The 17,502-nt window shown below is 40.1% G+C and overlaps 1 protein-coding gene across 8 annotated transcripts in view; it reads right to left on the reverse strand.

The window, feature by feature from the left end:
- Window positions 1-17,502, reverse strand: part of PDE7B (phosphodiesterase 7B) — a 608,116-nt gene that overhangs the window by 459,952 nt on the left and 130,662 nt on the right. For 2 of the 8 annotated variants that reach the window (XM_021087558.2, XM_084955456.1), the window contains exons 1-2: window positions 7,488-7,773; window positions 4,991-5,105 (exon numbers count right to left, since the gene is read on the reverse strand). The gene's annotated coding sequence lies outside the window, so the exon portion shown is untranslated. Of the gene's footprint in view, window positions 1-4,990; window positions 5,106-7,229; window positions 7,276-7,473; window positions 7,787-17,502 lie in introns of those variants that run through there. The other 6 variants (XM_084955411.1, XM_021087561.2, XM_084955424.1 and 3 more) reach the window with 6 other exon arrangements.

Here is a 17,502-nt window from a genome sequence, read left to right on the forward strand (position 1 = left end):
CTGGACTGGAACACCTGCCAGTGTTCTCGTTGACTTCCCTACAGAATGGGAAATTTCTTGATGTAATGTCCTTTTGCCATTTATTTTTCTAGACCAGGCACCTATACAAATGCCTCACACATATCAGGTGCTCCATAAATGTCTGTCAAGTACATGAAAAAGTGGACAATGTTTTTCAGCTTCAGTAGGCATCTGGTTTTCAGGAGACAGGTTAGTCCAATGGTATAGAAGGAAAAATAGCTGTAGAGCAGCAGTCAGCAAACATGTTCTGTAAATGTCCAGATGTAGTAATTATAGACTCTGAAGGTCATATACAGTCTCCCATTTTTTAAAACAACTCTTTAAAAGTATAAATACCATTCTTAATTTGCAAACCCCTGTTAGAGTTACACAGACCACAGATCAGGTTTGAACCCTGACTCTTAATCTTGTTAGCCATGCAAACGTGGCCATTTACCAAACTCTTTTCATCTGCCATATGGGAAAAGTAATAATACTTATCCTCCAGTGATATTATAAAGATTAAATAAAATCAAGTATGTTAAGAGCACAACAACGCTTGAAATATAGTGGCAATAATTCCTAATATTTATTGAACACTTATTATGTGCCAAGCACTATTCCAAGTCTTTTAGATTATTAAATCACTTAGTCATCACTACAACCCTGTGAGATAGGTGCAATAATTATCTCCATTTTTTAAATGAAAAACAAAGGTAGAAATTAAATAACTTGCCCAATGATAATTAGTAAATAGTAAAAATAGCTTACAAACTTAACTTTATCTTCTAACCTTTTGGTAATCAATATTTTATAGAGCAAAATTTATTTTGGAAATCTCTTAATCTTTCTGTTGCATGATCAGATATCCCAGGACTTACAGTTTTATCAACTTCTTTTAAAGATCCTTCTAGCTTTTTAATGATAGGGAGGAGAAACATGGTTTAGCAGAATGGTCACTGAGATTATGTATGATTTCATGCATCTGAGTTCTAGCCAGCCATTCTGTAATTTTGAAAAAACCATTTCACTCCTTTGAACTTCAATTTTCAGAAATCAGTACGGGTGCAATATATAGTGATTTTGTATTGAAAAGTATGGGTAGAAAATAATCCCATTAAAAAACACAGACATATGATCAGGAATATTATGAAGCAATTTTTTAAAAATGAATCTATATCTTCAACACTAGTCACTGATCACTTTTATCCATTTCAATGAAATACATGTATTCAACAAATTAGGCTATTTTGGTGAATCCTGGAACATACTCAGGACATTCAATTCTGAATTCAGTTCTGCATTACTCATGGTGAATCTCAGCATAAAGTTTAGGAGATGCATCAGCAAGTGAACATTTCACAGAGAGGAATTACCAAAGCTTGCCCAAACTTGGCTGTGTAATCAGAACTCACGGGTTTATTTTACATAACTAGGCTTGAATGCTTCAGGGTCTGTGTTCGAGTCAATCACATGCTATAGTAATATCAATATTAAAATTTTGATGTATACTAATCTACCATTATGTCTTTCCACCACCAGCCTTTTTAAAAAGGTGTTAAAATAACTTTCTAAAAAAAGTCTTTCCATTGCAAATGCCTTCTCAGACTCCAACAAGTGACCTCAGCTTTTCCATGATTAGGCCAAGCTTTGCAATTAGCTTCCGGAAATGAGGTTAGGTTTTAGTTCATGTGAAGTTTTAAAAACCAATTTTTCTGCAGTTTCCAGCAGCCGGGACAGATGCTCCTGCAGTCTATCTATGTAGTCCTTTCCACTGATAACATTCTGTGAACTTGTTTTTGGTATGAAGCGTGTTCCAATTCTTCATCACTTTTCACATATTCAAAATATCAGATACTAACAAGGGTTACAATTTATTTTTACAATTGAGATATTCATATCATTCTGTATTGTTATTTTTAAAAATATGTTAAATTCTTAGTTGCATTCAACTTGCATTTTTATTTATTGTCACCCTATCACAGTTCCTGTCTTGGAAATCCATTTCCTGCCTTACCTTCCCCAGGACATTCCTTCCCTCCAAACATTAGCTTGATGGCTGAGATCCTGTTTCATGCTTGCAAACGTCCCTTAAGCTAGCAGCTTGCCTATGTAAATTTCTTAGCCTCATTTCACTCTCAACATGTATTACTTTCTCTATACCCTTTAAGATACTTCTGTATTCTAAGTGACTTCCACAGCTTCCCATATTCCAAAGCTAGATCAACCCTCCTCACCACCTCGCCTCTACCTCCATGCTTTATGAAGCCAAGCAAATTCCAGATCCCAGCCTCACAGGCCTACACAAGAAGGCTCCTTACGGCTATGTGCTGAGGAAAAAAAAAAAAAAATGGTACACCCCCGAAATTCTGCAATGAAGACATAATTTTTCTAGGTATCCCATTCAGGACAACTGTCCAATGTTATGAAATTACTTTACTCTAATACAAATATAAAGATGTATTCTGACCCCATTTTTAGTCCCCAAAGTGGTCCTTTCTGGAGTTCACAATTATTTCACAATGGCTCTTATCCCCACCAAGGAGCCTCACTTCTGCTGCTAGGGCTGGGGAAGGTGTATTGTTGGGTTTCCTGAGGTCACTCTGTCCAAGAAACAGTGTTACAAGATATTGTTCTGTGTAACTGACAGCACCTCTCCTCCTATCCTGCATCATACAATTCATAAATCTGGAATTTGTGATAAGGCCCAACCCTTATTTAAAATATGTTTCAGTGGAATATCATTTTGATTTCTAAATAACCAATTCAAAACTACCATTTTGTCTCTGACATTCCTGAGATGAGACACTCTCCAGTTCTGCTTTACAAGTAGCCAAGATTATTTCAACAGTAATAGCTGTGGAAAATAATTCAATTAAACATTCTAGGGGAAAGCAGAGGCCCCAATGTAGGCCCCCCTGAAATGGCTGAGTTTTGATTTTTCTTTATTAAAGCAAATTATCTTGTAATCCATGTTACTCTTAATTCTTTTGGGGATCAGAAAACATGATCATGGAATGAAGTCTTCTAAGTAAATGAGCAAGAAAGTTCTGGTTCGGTTTTCAGTCCCCAAAGTGGTCTCTTCCCAACAAAAGACATGGATAATACTCAGCAGTACTTATTCGCTCTATTTTACAAATGAGAAAACAGAGAATAAAATAGAAATACGTGAACTGGAAATGAAATGGACACAAACTTAGTGTTTTATACTGCGTTTATACTTTAGTATAAAGCCTTAGAAGAAATTTAATCAAAATTAAAATACAAACATTTACACTATAACAGTACTGAAGGAAACCACAGTGCACTCTTAATAACACTAGAGTGAGAAGACTAAGAATGATACAAACCCAGAAACTGTAAGTGAAAAAAAACTGATGAGTGTGACCATATATAAAAAGTATTTTTAAAACCACTACATGGCAAAAAAATAACAAAAGCATTAAAAAGTCAAAAAACAAATGATGCACTGGGAATAAACATGTGCCACTGACATTCTAGGGAAGGGCTAATTTCTTTATTCCCTAAAGAACTTCCACTAATTAGTCAGGAGGAAGAAAAGACAAGCCCAACACAAAAGTGGGCAAAAATTAAAAGTAAATAGTTCCTAGTAAAGTAAATGCAGATGATTTTAAGTATATGAAAAGAAGCCCAACCTCATTTATAATAAAATAGAAATTAAAAGGACAACAGCAGACCATTTTCTATGTACAAAATTGGCAAATATCAGAGTGGATAATTTATCATTTTCAAGGTTTGGAGAAGCAGGCACTCATATTTTTGTAGTGGGAACAAATTGGCTCCCAGGAAAAAGAAAGACTTTTCTTTTTTCAAGGGCTACACCCTCAGCACATGGAGGTTCTCAGGCTACGGGTCAAATCAGAGCTGCAGCTTCTGGCCTACACCACAGTCACAGAAATGCCAGATCTGAACTGCATCTGCGACCGTTACACCACAGCTCACACCAACGCCAGATCCCCAACCCACTGAGTGAGGCCAGGAATCGAACCTGCATCCTCATGGATGATAGTCAGATTCGTTTCCCCTGCCACAACAGGAACACCAAGAAAAACTCTTTTTAACCACAAGCTTTTGTACCTTTTGCATTTTGTACCATGTGTATGTATTATCTATTCCAAAAATTGGACAAAATCTGTTCCCTGGTTTTTGAACAGAGGTACCTGAATCATACAAGACACATAATTTTTAACTAAAATCATGGGGTCAAGGATACATAGACAAATGAAGCAACATCTCTGATAAGTTTTCTCCAACAAGCCCTTTTCCTTTTAGCTGTGATGACGCACACACTCTGGGCTTTTATTACAGATGAGGCCGCTATTTGCAGAATAAGACATTTTCTATAACTCTGACCCAGCCTCAGATCTACACCCTGTGAAACTGGCTTACACCTATTGTACTAATTTTTAAACATGCCCATAGATTCTGTGATATCCTTTCTTTCAAGAGATGGAGCTTAATTCCCTTCACGTTGAGTATGGGATGGACTTAGTGACTTGCTTCTAATGAACAGGATATAGTGGAAGTGTCAGTGCATCACTTCCCAGGCTGGATCATAATAAACACTGCAGCTTCTGTCTTAGCCTCTCTCTTACAAGTCATTCCCTCTGGGAGAAGCCAGGTCCACAGCTTGAGGAAAGTGCCATGGGTAAAGAACTGAGGCCTCCAGCCAATAGATATACAAGTAAGCCAATTTATTAGTGGAGCTGTCAGTTCGAGCATCAGAGGACTATGGACTCAGTAGACACCTTGACTGAAACTCCATAATAGACCTGGAGCCAGAGCCACTCAGCTAAGCCATTCCTGGATTCTTGACTCTCAGGAATTGTGCGAGATCATAAATTGTGGTCTTAAGCTGTTAAAATTTGGTATAATTTGTTATGCTGAAACATATCTTCTGGCTGATATACATATCTTCTGCCCTCCTCCCCTCTTCCCAGAGAGCAGAAGAGTCTTGATTTCAACTCACCACACTGCTTGTTCTTCTGCTTGGTCCCTCGCCAGGGACGATGAACTCAGGTAGCCTCTACAGCAAGAAGTGAGAGAAGAAGAGGTCAAGAGAGGTGATATAATCACTATAGGTTCTGGCAGAAGAGGGAGAAAACATGAGAGAAAAACATGTCAGAACATTCCTTACACAATTCTCAAATTACTAGATAATAACTTTTCTCAGAACCTGCTGACTTCAACAAATCTAGTTCGCTTTTCTCAGGATACATCCAACCATTTACTTCCCCAACTGCATTTCATCTTCTTCCCAACCCAGGTGGTATGTACTCTTAGATAAGAGCTAGAAATGTGGGAAGATTCATGGTTTACATTATATTGCCATACCAACAAAGAAAGCATATGCTAGTATACTTAGCTATTTTTTTCTAAACTGCTCTTTGTTGTAAGTATGGAAATTGCGTTCCAATAAATTTCACTGTACACATTCTGGGATTCACAGTCAATAGAGTATGTAGCATTCAACAGCTTGCCTTATGAGGCCTTTATAATCTCCCCTCCCTGCCCCCTCTCCCCATGATTTGGTAATACTATTTCTGCAAATTTCTGTGTCACTCAACGCAACTGCACTTTTTAAAGATTCTAGAAACCTTTTGGAAGTTCAAAACTGAAAGACATGTATTTCACAACGTAAGGGCCAATCCTAAACACACAGGAAAGCATGGAACTGCAAAATCATTCCCTTTGGCAGGCACACTTCTATTTTTTCAGTTTGCTTACTACTAGCAAAACAACACTGTCCAGGCATTCTTTCTGCTGAGACTCACACATCCTAGTTTGTCCTGTGGCCCAGCTGCTATTATACCTAACAGAGGAAGGAAACCAGCAACCTTGTTCCTACCAACCAGTGATGTTTGGACTCACACCTTCCTACCAGTGGAGCCCCTATCCAGAGTGCCAGAGGGGAAGCTGTACCCACCAAACTGCCACCATGCTTAATAAGCTCTCATCTAGTTTCTGGTTAACATACGATTTCACTACCAAGGCCACTGACTTTCCTTTGAACTCTTACCTGCATGGCTGGGAGACGATTCCATAAGCCGAGAGGATATGCCTACTTCTGTATGCCCAGCATTTCTCTCTCGGACATTTTCCCCTCCTATCAGGCTGGTCCTAAAGGCTGCACTTATTATGCTCTTGGAGCATCCTGATTTGAGCTGCAAAGTAGCAGAGGCCCAGCCTCTGAGGGGAATACAGGGATCCTAGCTCTGGAACTAAGTGTCTTCCCACCACCCTCCCTATCCACCACAGTCCTGGGATTGAGTCCCCAGCATACTCTGTACCCAGCCACACTCCCATTACATCCATTCCCCCCAAACTGAAACTGACTCTAGTGATCCTTCCATGCAGAGGCTGCACACAAAAACTTAGTCATTTTCCCCAACAGTCACAATAGGAAAAAAATGTACCAGTGCTTCAGAAGTTTTGTTTAAAAAAAAAAAGCAGGACGTGGGTGGAGGGGGGACTTCCCATCTTAGCTCAGTGGTGGTAAAGGAACCTGACTAGTATCCATGAGGATGCAGGTTCCATCTCTGGCCTCTCTCAGTGGGTTAAGGCTCTGGTGTTGCCCTTAGCTGTGGTGTAGGTCCGGCTCGGATCCCACATTGCTGTGTGATGTAGGCCAGCCGCTACAGCTCCAATTTGACCCCTAGCCTGGAAACTTCCATATGCCACAGGTGTGGCCCTAAAAAGCAAAAAAAAAAAAAAAAAAAAAAAAAGCAATTTTTGAAAAAGAGAAAGAGAAGAAGGAGAAAAAAGGGAATATGAATAGTACACACACCCTCTTTAAACAAATTGCTGAAGAGCAAAACAGAGCACAAAATAATGGGAGCCCTCCACCACCACGACTGCCTCCCAGGGGGAAAAAAGTGGTAAGGAGAAGCAAAAACGTGTGGACATGTGAGTTGGTTATTTTAACGGTTTGCTTTTTTTTTTTTTTTTCACATCAGGCATGTTTTCAAATACCATCAGGAGGAATAAAAAATAATTATGCATACCTACTTCATAAGCACTTCTGCGGTGGTACTGTCCTACCAGCATAACAATAATCTGCGTGCCTCTGTTCACAAAGTTTCCATAGCTCGCTGCCGTGCACGACACCAAAAGTCTAAGCCTCTGCCTGTCCCCTCAGGCCTCTGTCAGCTTCTGACACACCCCTGACATTCTCGCCCTCCCATTCCCACCAGGCCCTACGCTCTTACACACAGAACGACGTCGAAGTCTCGAACGGCGCCATGCTCTTCTGTCTCTTGGCCTTTGCACACTCCGTACTTCCTGAAACGCCCATCCTTGCCATCATTGCACCTCTCCCATCCCCCACCTTCTTTAGCTGCCAATCTGGCTCATTTTTCACCGCTGGGCCTCCGAGTCAGGTCCTCAAGGAAGGCTTTCCTGCCCTGAAAGAGGTGGGCATCCCCTGCGCTTCACTTCGTGCTGGGCGCTCACCTGCAAACACGCACCTGCTTCCACTTCAGCAGTCAGACGGCTTCCTAACGTCGGAGGCCCAGTCTGTACTCTTGTTTGTAGCCCGGAAACCACAGGGAAGCGGCCGTCAAATCCACATCACTGGCCTTCAGCTTTGGTAGTTAAGGTGGTCACGAGATTTGCGTGTCCTCCAAGTGGCATGAAGCCTAAACAAGATGTTTGCCTGAGTTATTTTCTAGGCACATGGTGTCAGCAGCGGCCAGCTGGAGCTGAGCTGGTTAAGACTGGCTAAGACCACCAACCCTCCAACTGGGCATGCGTGAGGTTCTGCCCCGTGACCTTTTGACGTCAGAGGGCTGAAAACTCCACCCTCCCATGATGCCACGTGCCTCCGCTTTTGCAGAGGCCTAGGACTTAGCCTGGCGAGGGAAATAATTGTGCACCTTTTTCCAATCGCTTCCCCCACGCCCCCCTCCCCCTACGACTGCACTGCTTGCTGATTGACTGATTGATTGATTGTTTGGCTTTTTAGGGCTGTGCCAAGGGTATATGGAACTTCTCAGGCTAGGGATGGAATTGGATGTAGCTGCTGGCTTACACCACAGCCACAGCAATCCTGAATCTAAGCTGCCTCTGCGACCTACACCACCGCTCACGTCAATACCAGATTCTTAACCGACTGAAGCGAGGCCAGGGATTGAACCCGCGTCCTCATGGATACTAGCCAGTTCGTTACTGCTGAGCCATGATGGGAACTCTGTGCTTTTTTATTCTTTATCTCATTCACATCCTGACCCCCTTGCCTCCTGAGAGGTGGATCTGAGACGTGTTCTCTCTTCTTCCTTGGCTACCTTGTGAATAAACCCCTTTCTCTGTTGCAAACCTGTGTCTCGGCACTTTGGTTTGCTGGGCAAAACAAATCAGGTTCGAGTAGCAGCTCTGCTGACAGAAACAGTGGCTGGCACTTAAAAAACTGTTCATAGGCATTGAGTGAAAGGGTGGGTGGATGGATAGATGGATGGATGGTGAGGAGCAAGAATTTGTCAAGTTTTCCCAAAGTAGCAGCTACTGCGATACAGTGCTCGGTTTTAGAGAACTATTTTTTACATACATAGTCTCAGCAAAAAGATAAGGAAAGTGAGGCTCAGAGAGGTATAATCATATGTTAAGTTCATGCATTAGTAAATAGTAGAGGTGGAAAATAATAGTAACAGCAATAGCAAGTAGTAAAGCAGGTGCATTTGACTCCAAAATTGTCTTTTCACAGCACCATAATTTTTATTCTCCTTAGCATAGCCATGGCAGAGATGATATATTTAACAGGATATTTTAAACAGAAATATCCTGAAAAAATAATAATTTAAGGAGCTACCATAGCTTTAAAAAAAAAAAAAAAAGATTAACACTTAAGGACCTTTGCATTGCATCTGTTTCACTCCAATAACTTACCAAACTATAAGGTGGCCTCCTGAAGGATTTACCTGTCAGGAAGTCATACCTGAAAATGATTTGATGTCTGGTTCATTTCTCACTACAGAGCAGTATAAATCTTATCACCAAGCACACACAGATGACTAGTTTTTAAATCAAGTTTGTCTTAACACAGATTGATGGTCTATAGGATCACCAACCGTATAGGAACAGTGGACAGGAAGAGGCTAAGAGACAGAGTTGCCTAGTTTCCAAGTGTGCAGGGCTAAGGGCTCTGGTCTTGATTGCCAGGATGCCACCTGAAGCCTGGTCTGAAAAGTAAGCCAGTGGGCACCTTTCTCTTCCAGATGCAAAAGCCTGTTAGCTATGACAAGCTGCAGCATCCTGAAATAGTGGTTAGCTGCACTGCAATTTGTTTCTAAGATGACAAAGAGCAGAAAGTACACACAGGGCAAGGTTGGGGACCCGGGTCAGAGGCCCTGGGTGATCCCAGTGCTGTCTAGGGCCTGAACTTAGTACTGCAACTTCTTTGCTTGAAAGCCCTCAATCAAGCGGGACCTCTGGGGCAGACAACTGTAATTTCAAACCACAAAAGAAAACAGAACCCTCTCAAACTTTTATTTTGCTGAGGAAGCGGATGATTTAAATAAGTCTGTTTGACACATGCCTATCTGACTTCTCAGTTCCCTTAGGTTTCTTGCAAGTCAGCCATAAAGCTATTCCCCACTTGTTCTGACAGGATTTATGCATTCTACATCTGGTATTCAGCAAGCATATTTTTCTTCCTTTTTCATTGAACTTTTGCCCATACACACATACAGGGTCTCATTTTAATAGCGGGATTATTCCCTGTGTATTTAAATACACAGGAAACAGGAAATCATCTAAAAGAACACAGTGATCTCATGGCTATATCACTTTTCCCCACAAGCCCATTTGGAATCAGAGACAAAGAGAAGATTCTGGAGCTTATAGCTTAAGAGTTTCTCAACCTGAGAGCCTGACTGACCTTAAGTTCCCTCTTCAGGTTCTTAACATAGCACAAAATAAGAAAATGAAATAGGACATTTATTTCAAGACACAAGGAAGAAAAGGATAATTGTTTGTTTGTTTGTTTTCAAAATAAATCTGTGTTCAGCTCTCAGCCAGTAAAAAGGCATTCACACATTTGGTTGGCTGACTAACTCAGGAGTCAGAAGTTTTAGGGGTAGCCCTCACCTAAGGAAGCAGTCAAGGTCCCTAGACATTCAAACATCGTTTCTCTCAGAGATGTACTGGGAATGTAGAACCCTGTGTTTACCGAGCACTAACATGCCTTGACCAGGATCCACTTCATCCTCACAAAAGCCATATAAGATAGATATTATTAGACCCATTTTACAGATGAAGAAACTGAGATTAAACTCCTAAAGACAATATATTTTAAGGGAGAATGTTTCTCCCAATTAGCAATTCTTTCCATGGCACAGGTTTTCACACAGCATCCCGGGGAAAAGGCTTGAGGGAAGAAAAAACAAAAAAACCTCTTCTTACAGCACTCTGGCAATGCAACTTCTAGGCTAGCTCCCTGAGTCTAGGCACCAAAGATTCGCAAAGCAATAGCTCTGATAATGGCATCTCTAGAAGTCTCTTCTCCATCAAAGAACAAAGAAATTAGGTTCTTATATATGTCAGGGTATTCTATTACTTTATTTTTTATTTTTTTATTAAAGTTTAGTTGGTTTACGATGTTGTGCCAATTTTTGCTGCACAGCAAAGTGACCCAGTTATATTATACAGAATGTGTGTGTGTATATATATGTATATGTTATTTTTCTCATATTATCTTCCATCATGTTCTATCTCAAGAAATTGAATATAGCTAACTCTCTGTGCTATACAGTAGAAGCTCATTGCTTATACATTCTAAAGGTAATAGTTTGTATTTACTAATCACAAACTCCTGGTCCATCCCTCTCTCCCTTGGCATCCACAAGTCTGTTCTCTATGTCTGTGAGGCTATTCTACTACTTTAAATATTAATATCTCTTTTTAGTACTTATGTCAACTCTGTTAACTTGAATGTTTGATTAATCTGAATATTTTATTTCCCAATTATGCCAGAGAATAAGACATTTGTGAAAGCAGGATGCCTTTGACCTGCCCCTGAAACTACCACCACCTATTCCCAACTCTTTAGTGATGCCAAGGTTCCCCCCTTTCATTTGATTCACACATTTTGCTGGTTCTTACCCCAGTTCCTTTTCTGCTAATTCTTCTTTCCCATTTATTTGAAGCTGTCACCATCACAACCTGGTTCAAACCTCCCTCAAAACTCCATTATTGGCTCTATGTGGATTTTAGCTCCTTAAACGTGCCCTCTAATTCAGTCTACTACTCCAGAACTACATTACTTTGAACCTACCCTCAATATTTTGTAACTAATCTCTGGTCATTTTCCCTGTAGCATTCTTTATCTCCCTAGCCTTATTAAAATTCTTTGCAGGGTGGAACAGCATCGTTGCTATTTTGAATCTTGAAAGCAGGTGTGCTTAAAGCCACGTAGAGGCAGTGATGTGCTACAGCTGGGTTGTGTCTGTTTGGAAGAGCCCATTGTGTGTGTTAACACTGCAGACTCTTCCCAACTCAGTTTTCAGTGACATCATGTTGATAGCTTGAACTTGGCCATTGTGGGAGTATTTATATCATGGAAATTAGCAAATGCTGCAAATCAAGGCTTCGTTTTCCTCCTTTGGAGAGCCAGTTGACCAGCACAATGTCCTCGCTGCTCAAAGTATGGTTCACAGGACAGCAGCATCTACATCACTTGGGAGCTTGATAGAAATACGAAATCTAGCATCTCACATCCAGCCTCCTGAATCAGATTTTTGCATTTTTTAACAAGAGCTTCAAGTGATGTGTTTGCATCAAAAGGTGAAACAGGGCACTTCTAAAGTCACCTCTTAAAATCTTTAATTGATTCATTATACATAGATGGTGCTCCATAAGTTAGTTACACTGATTGAAATCCACAATGTGAAACTGTTTCAATTCTCAAGGCTGCTTGCCAAAGGCTGAGATTTGTCCTATTTACATGGTTATTGCTTGTAAAACTCTGGATAACTTGTTTTTTAAAGTTTGAAATGGGATGATGTCCAAAAGCTGGAAGAAATCTGGATTTTTAATACTAAATTAAGGACACACCAAACTAATAAAGGAAATTAAAAGGATTTTCAGACATGGGATGTCTAAAAGATTTGAGAAGGGACATGGGAATCTTGTTTTTACCTGCAACTTTGATGGGCTTAAGGTACCAAATATATGCACAAATTAAAGAAATTTTGAAACCATGGGCTAATATTAAGAAAGCAGCTGTAACATCTCTTATTAATGGCTTCTCCAGTGCAGTAAAAACTGAGTAAAAATCCTGGGTAAAATATTAAGAATAAGCCCCAGAGCACACATGAAACTTGCAATATCAAATTCCAACCTGCCCATAACAGAAAGGTCTGAAAAGCTGCATCAGATGAATATTTTGAGGAAAAGTCTCAATTATTGACAAAGAATGAACTTAAAATCAAGATGCTTGGGTTCAAATCCCAGCTCTGCCGCTTTACCAGCTATGTGATTACTCTGTATCTCTGTTTCTTAAGTGTAAAATGGAAGTGTAAGAATATTGCCTACCTCATTGCGTCTGGTGGGTATAACACCCACACCCACTGGTCACTTGTGGTTTGTGGTTTGTGGTATGGCCCAGACATCAGGAGTCCCAGGTAATTTTAATGGGCAGCCAAGATTGAGAACCACCAGTCCAAGGGCATGTTAAACAGACATAAGAAACAAGCATGTAGAAATTTGGAGGAAGCAGACTGACAAATTGTAATGGTTTCTATATGACTTACCTTGTTGTTTCTAGGGTTGGCCTGCTTGCTCTCTGAGTCTGGAATCTTGATGAGGATGTGCTTATCCGAGGTTGATCAGCATGGGGGGTATGAAGGCGGAGGTCTCTATTTCCCATAGCTTGACTCCCCAAAGACTCATTTGACTTGAAAGTCAATTAATCATTTACATGAGCACTATCTCTTTCCAAAAGGAACACCTTCCTGGGAAACCAACTGAACATCACAGAACTATTTGACAAACCCATGAAATCAGAAAGGGTTCAGGAGTCTGTAAGAGGGGCATGGCCTTCAAGCAGTAATAACCTAGAGTCTACGATCTAGACTGATGGTTCTCAAACTTTGCTAAATGTTTTATCACCTGGACAGGGCCATACTGCAGACCAACTGAATCAGAACCCAGGGGGATAGGATCCAGGCATCAGCAGTTTTAAAAAACTTTCCAGGAGTTCCTGTCGTGGCACGGTGGTTAATGAATTTGATTAGGAACCATGAGGTTGCGGGTTCAATCCCTGGCCTTGCTCAGTGAGTTAAGGATCTGGCATTGCCATGAGCTGTGGTGTAGGTCGCAGATGCAGCTCGGATCCCGCGTTGCTGTGGCTCTGGCGTAGGCTGGTGGCTACAGCTCCAATTCGACCCCCTAGCCTGGGAACCTCCATATGTCACAGGAAGCAGCCCTAGAAATGGCAAAAAGACCCTCCCCAAAAATAATAAAAATAAATAAATAAATACTTTCCAAATGATGCCAAAGGGCATTCAAGTTTGGGAACCAAGGAAATTATTATTCTTCCCTTATGCTCCTAAACTCCTCTTTTCAACATTTCAGTTCATCTGATAATACTTAAATTTACACTAAAAGTACTTGTAACATATAGGAAATGTGTTAATATGCTCTAATTCCCAACACCCCAAATGTCTATAAGATTCTCTTTTGATACAGATTCTTCTAAATAATGAGACTGTAATTAATTATTGAATTCATATAATCTATTATCTGTGAATGTATTCCAAATATCAGAATTATGGGAAGTATTTGTTTATACTTGATTTTTAGAAGACAGGACTCAGGCATTTGAAACTAATTTGCAGTTACAGTACATATCTTATAAAACTACAGAAGAAAAGTGAACTATCACAAGGTTTTGTGACTCATTATACGACACAGTATTGCAACTACAAATGATCAAATTGGCATGAAGAATTAGCAGTGCATCGTGTCACCTGGTTGTAACAGAAATGCTTTGTCCTTTGAAGAATCTGTAGAAAAAAGAACTTCTGCTTCTCTCTCATGTTCATTACAAAGTGCAGTGAATTGCAAATAATAGGTACTTCATAACATTTAAGGATTAAATTGCCTTGAACCCCTTCTCTCTAAGACTAAAGCAAAATCAACAAAGCAGGTCTATCATTGTGAGGTCTCGGGCTTTGCTTCCTGAGTATATTGTGAATGTTACATGCATACATTATTTGAGTGATGTTAAGCATGAGCGTTTGGAATTGAGGTTTAGAGCACCCTATATTGTCCACAGAAGACAATATTAACTTTAATATTGCTAATTAAATTTAATATTTCTCTCAACTTTAATATTGCTAATTAAATTCTCAGGCAGTATCACAAATACAGCCTTCTAAAGGTCTCCACCTCTCCTAACTGGCTCTGCCCTTTCTTGCTTCTACTCTTCCCACTACAGGTTCCTTGATTCAAGAAACTTTAGGCAATGCTGGGAGTTATGGTGATCAGAGTTCCATTATCATAATGGTCTAGTCATTGCCTAGCTGCATATTCGGTCTCCATTTAGAATCAGAAAATTCAGTGAAAAGATTCTTTTTGTTGTTGTTGTTGTTGCTATTTCTTGGGCCTCTCCAGCGGCATATGGAGGTTCCCAGGCTAGGGGTTGAATCGGAGCTGTAGCCACCGGCCTACGCCAGAGCCACAGCAACGCGGGATCCGAGCCGCTTCTGCAACCTACACCACAGCTCGCGGCAACGCCAGATCGTTAACCCACTGAGCAAGGGCAGGGACCGAACCCGCAACCTCATGGTTCCTAGTCGGATTCGTTAACCACTGCGCCATGACGGGAACTCCAGTGAAAAGATTCTTAACCCTGATTGGGACTTTGAGGCAAAATGAAGACCTTAAGCTCTTTATGATTTTTGTGAAAATATACATATGTAATGATGGAAAAAATGAAGAGGATGATGAGTTCTCATTTTTCCATCCTTCATATCAAATCATTTCTTTATCATGTATTTGTCTGTTGTTTGAAAATAATAAAATAAATGATCTTCATGAACACTGATTTTAACCTCAAATAATTAATACATTATTAATTAATACATTCTATTTATATTATGTTTATTATAGTCTATTCTATTTATATCATAAAGAATATATTTAAAATTTTTATAACATTTTTTCAACTTAACATATCCAACATACTATTACTTTTATGTGTATTCAGTATAAAAGTTGAGATATTTTACATTTTTTGTTTCTAATTCTTTGAAATCTGGTATATATAGCACATATCAATTCAGACCTGCCATTTTTCAGGTGCTCAGTGGCTGCATGGAGCTAGGGACTATTACAGTGGACAGTGTAGTTTTAGGCTATTTAGTGCCTATCTTTTAAGCCTCAGCTTATTTGTTCCCTCCTCCCAGAAGTCACCTCTTCCTGTCTTCACATGCTACTGATAAGATGCCCACTCTATGTCTTTTTCCATCATTAGTGCAGATCTCTGTGTACAGAACTGAGAGTAGGGGCTGTATTTCCTTCCACCTTTAAATCTTTCCTACTGCACCTGCCAGTGGGTACCAAATACATATTTTCTGAACGAAAAATGGTCAGAAATGGTCCTAGGTCACAGAGTTAGTTGCAAAACTTGAATAATAATGCCATGTGTGGTCTCCCACCACAGAGCTCATTTTATAGTTGCTGCCCCATTAAGACCATAGGTCATCGAGGATCTCAGCTCATGGTGGATTCTGGCTGGAGAACTAGATCCTGGATCTATCTTGATAGCAGCCATTGTTCACTGAGCCCTTGCCAGGCGCTGGCACTGTGGTAAGGGTTTTGCATATATTCTCATCTCTATTCCCATCACGTGGGCTCTATTGCTATTAGTCCTGCCTTATAGATACAAACGAGCCTCCACAAGGTTGTAGCTTGTAAAAGAGATTGCTAAGATTAGGATCAGGTTTTTCTAATGTTAAAGCATTGTTCTTAAATAAACAGCTCCTTTAAAAGATAACTTCTTATGTGTCCTCAAATAAGTTCCACCCTCTCTTTAGGCTTTGGTTTCCCCAACTATAAAGTGACAAGTTGGAGTAGTCAGGGGAAGCTGCAGGGTTATATTAACTCTAAGGTCTTAGAGCCTTTGGTAAAAAATTTTAAGACTGATGTAGCACAAGCAGTGCCTGGGCCCACAGATTGTATATTTAGGCAAGAAAGCAAAAGTCATACGTAATGTTAGTGACTATGAACTGACCACTTAAAAAGAATCAGTTCCCCTTCGAACATTTCTCCTCGCTAACATCAGTATCTAATCCTAACCAGTGAGTCATTATACACAAAAGATAGGCCTTTTGCTGATTTTTTACACATAAGTCTATGCAAATTCAATCCAATATAAATGGACTGCAGAGAGAAGTTTAATATCTTGAAGATCGAGGATTTCATGTACTCAAAGCTATTGGCAACATGGGATCTGGCAGGCTTAAGGCAGTTAACTATAAAAAAGAAAAACCAGCAAGGGCTAAGACACAAACATTTCTTTAAAAATGAATTAAAGCCCTCACAGTTAACAAAAATGATTCTTTGTGCTGTATAATTCAATGAGGTGAAAGATGTTGATTATGCTGTCATACTATTTTGAAAAAATTATGCTTGCTGTTTTGTTCAAATTATCAGTATGTAGTTGCAGTTAGAACTTAAAAATTAAATATGAGAAACTTTGTAAATTTCAATTTCATTTTTTAAAGTAGAACTTACACCAAAAAAAATTTTTTTTTTTTTTTTTTTTGGTCTTTTTACCATTTCTTGGGCTGCTCCCATGGCATATGGAGGTTCCCAGGCTAGGGGTCTAATCGGAGCCATAGCCGCTAGCCTACACCAGAGCCACAGCAACGCTGGATCCAAGCCGTGTCTGCAACCTACACCACAGCTCACGGCAACGCCGGATCGTTAACCCTCTGAGCAAGGCCAGGGATCAAACCCACAACCTCATGGTTCCTAGTCAGATTTGTTAACCACTGAGCCATGACAGGAACTCCTCAAAATTTTTTAATCTACAGTTCACTTTGAAATTTCGTCCCATGTTTTTAAAAAGTGGAGTCACTCTAAAGGCCCTATATCCTAGTTCTAATTATTCTCAGCTAACAAAGTTGGTCTGGCTTATAGGTAGCCTTCTCTTGGCCCAGAAGATGAGACTAGAGGTGAGGACTAAGGTCAGGGCCACATCCAGCTGGAGCTCAGGTTCGGGCAGATGAAGCAGTGAGAGTCAGCCTTCTATGAATGGAGGGTCCTAAATGTGACTCAGTCCCATTTGGTTTGGGGCAGAAATAAATAAGCACTGAGATGTTCCCCCCTATGTTATTGGTAAAAATGGAGAAATGATACAACCTAACAGCCCAACCATAGGGGGCCGGTTGAGACTGCTATTGACCTCTTTTTTAAAGATTTTTAAAAAGCAATTTTGCATTTATGGTAAAGTTAAAAGTACCGAGATTTTCCACGTACCCC

Source organism: Sus scrofa, chromosome 1 (genome assembly GCF_054392235.1).
Source record: "Sus scrofa isolate SSC_HxYL_T2T_F1_AM1 chromosome 1, Sscrofa_HxYL_maternal_Yorkshire_Landrace_v2.0, whole genome shotgun sequence".
NCBI classification, from domain to species: Eukaryota; Metazoa; Chordata; class Mammalia; order Artiodactyla; family Suidae; genus Sus; species Sus scrofa.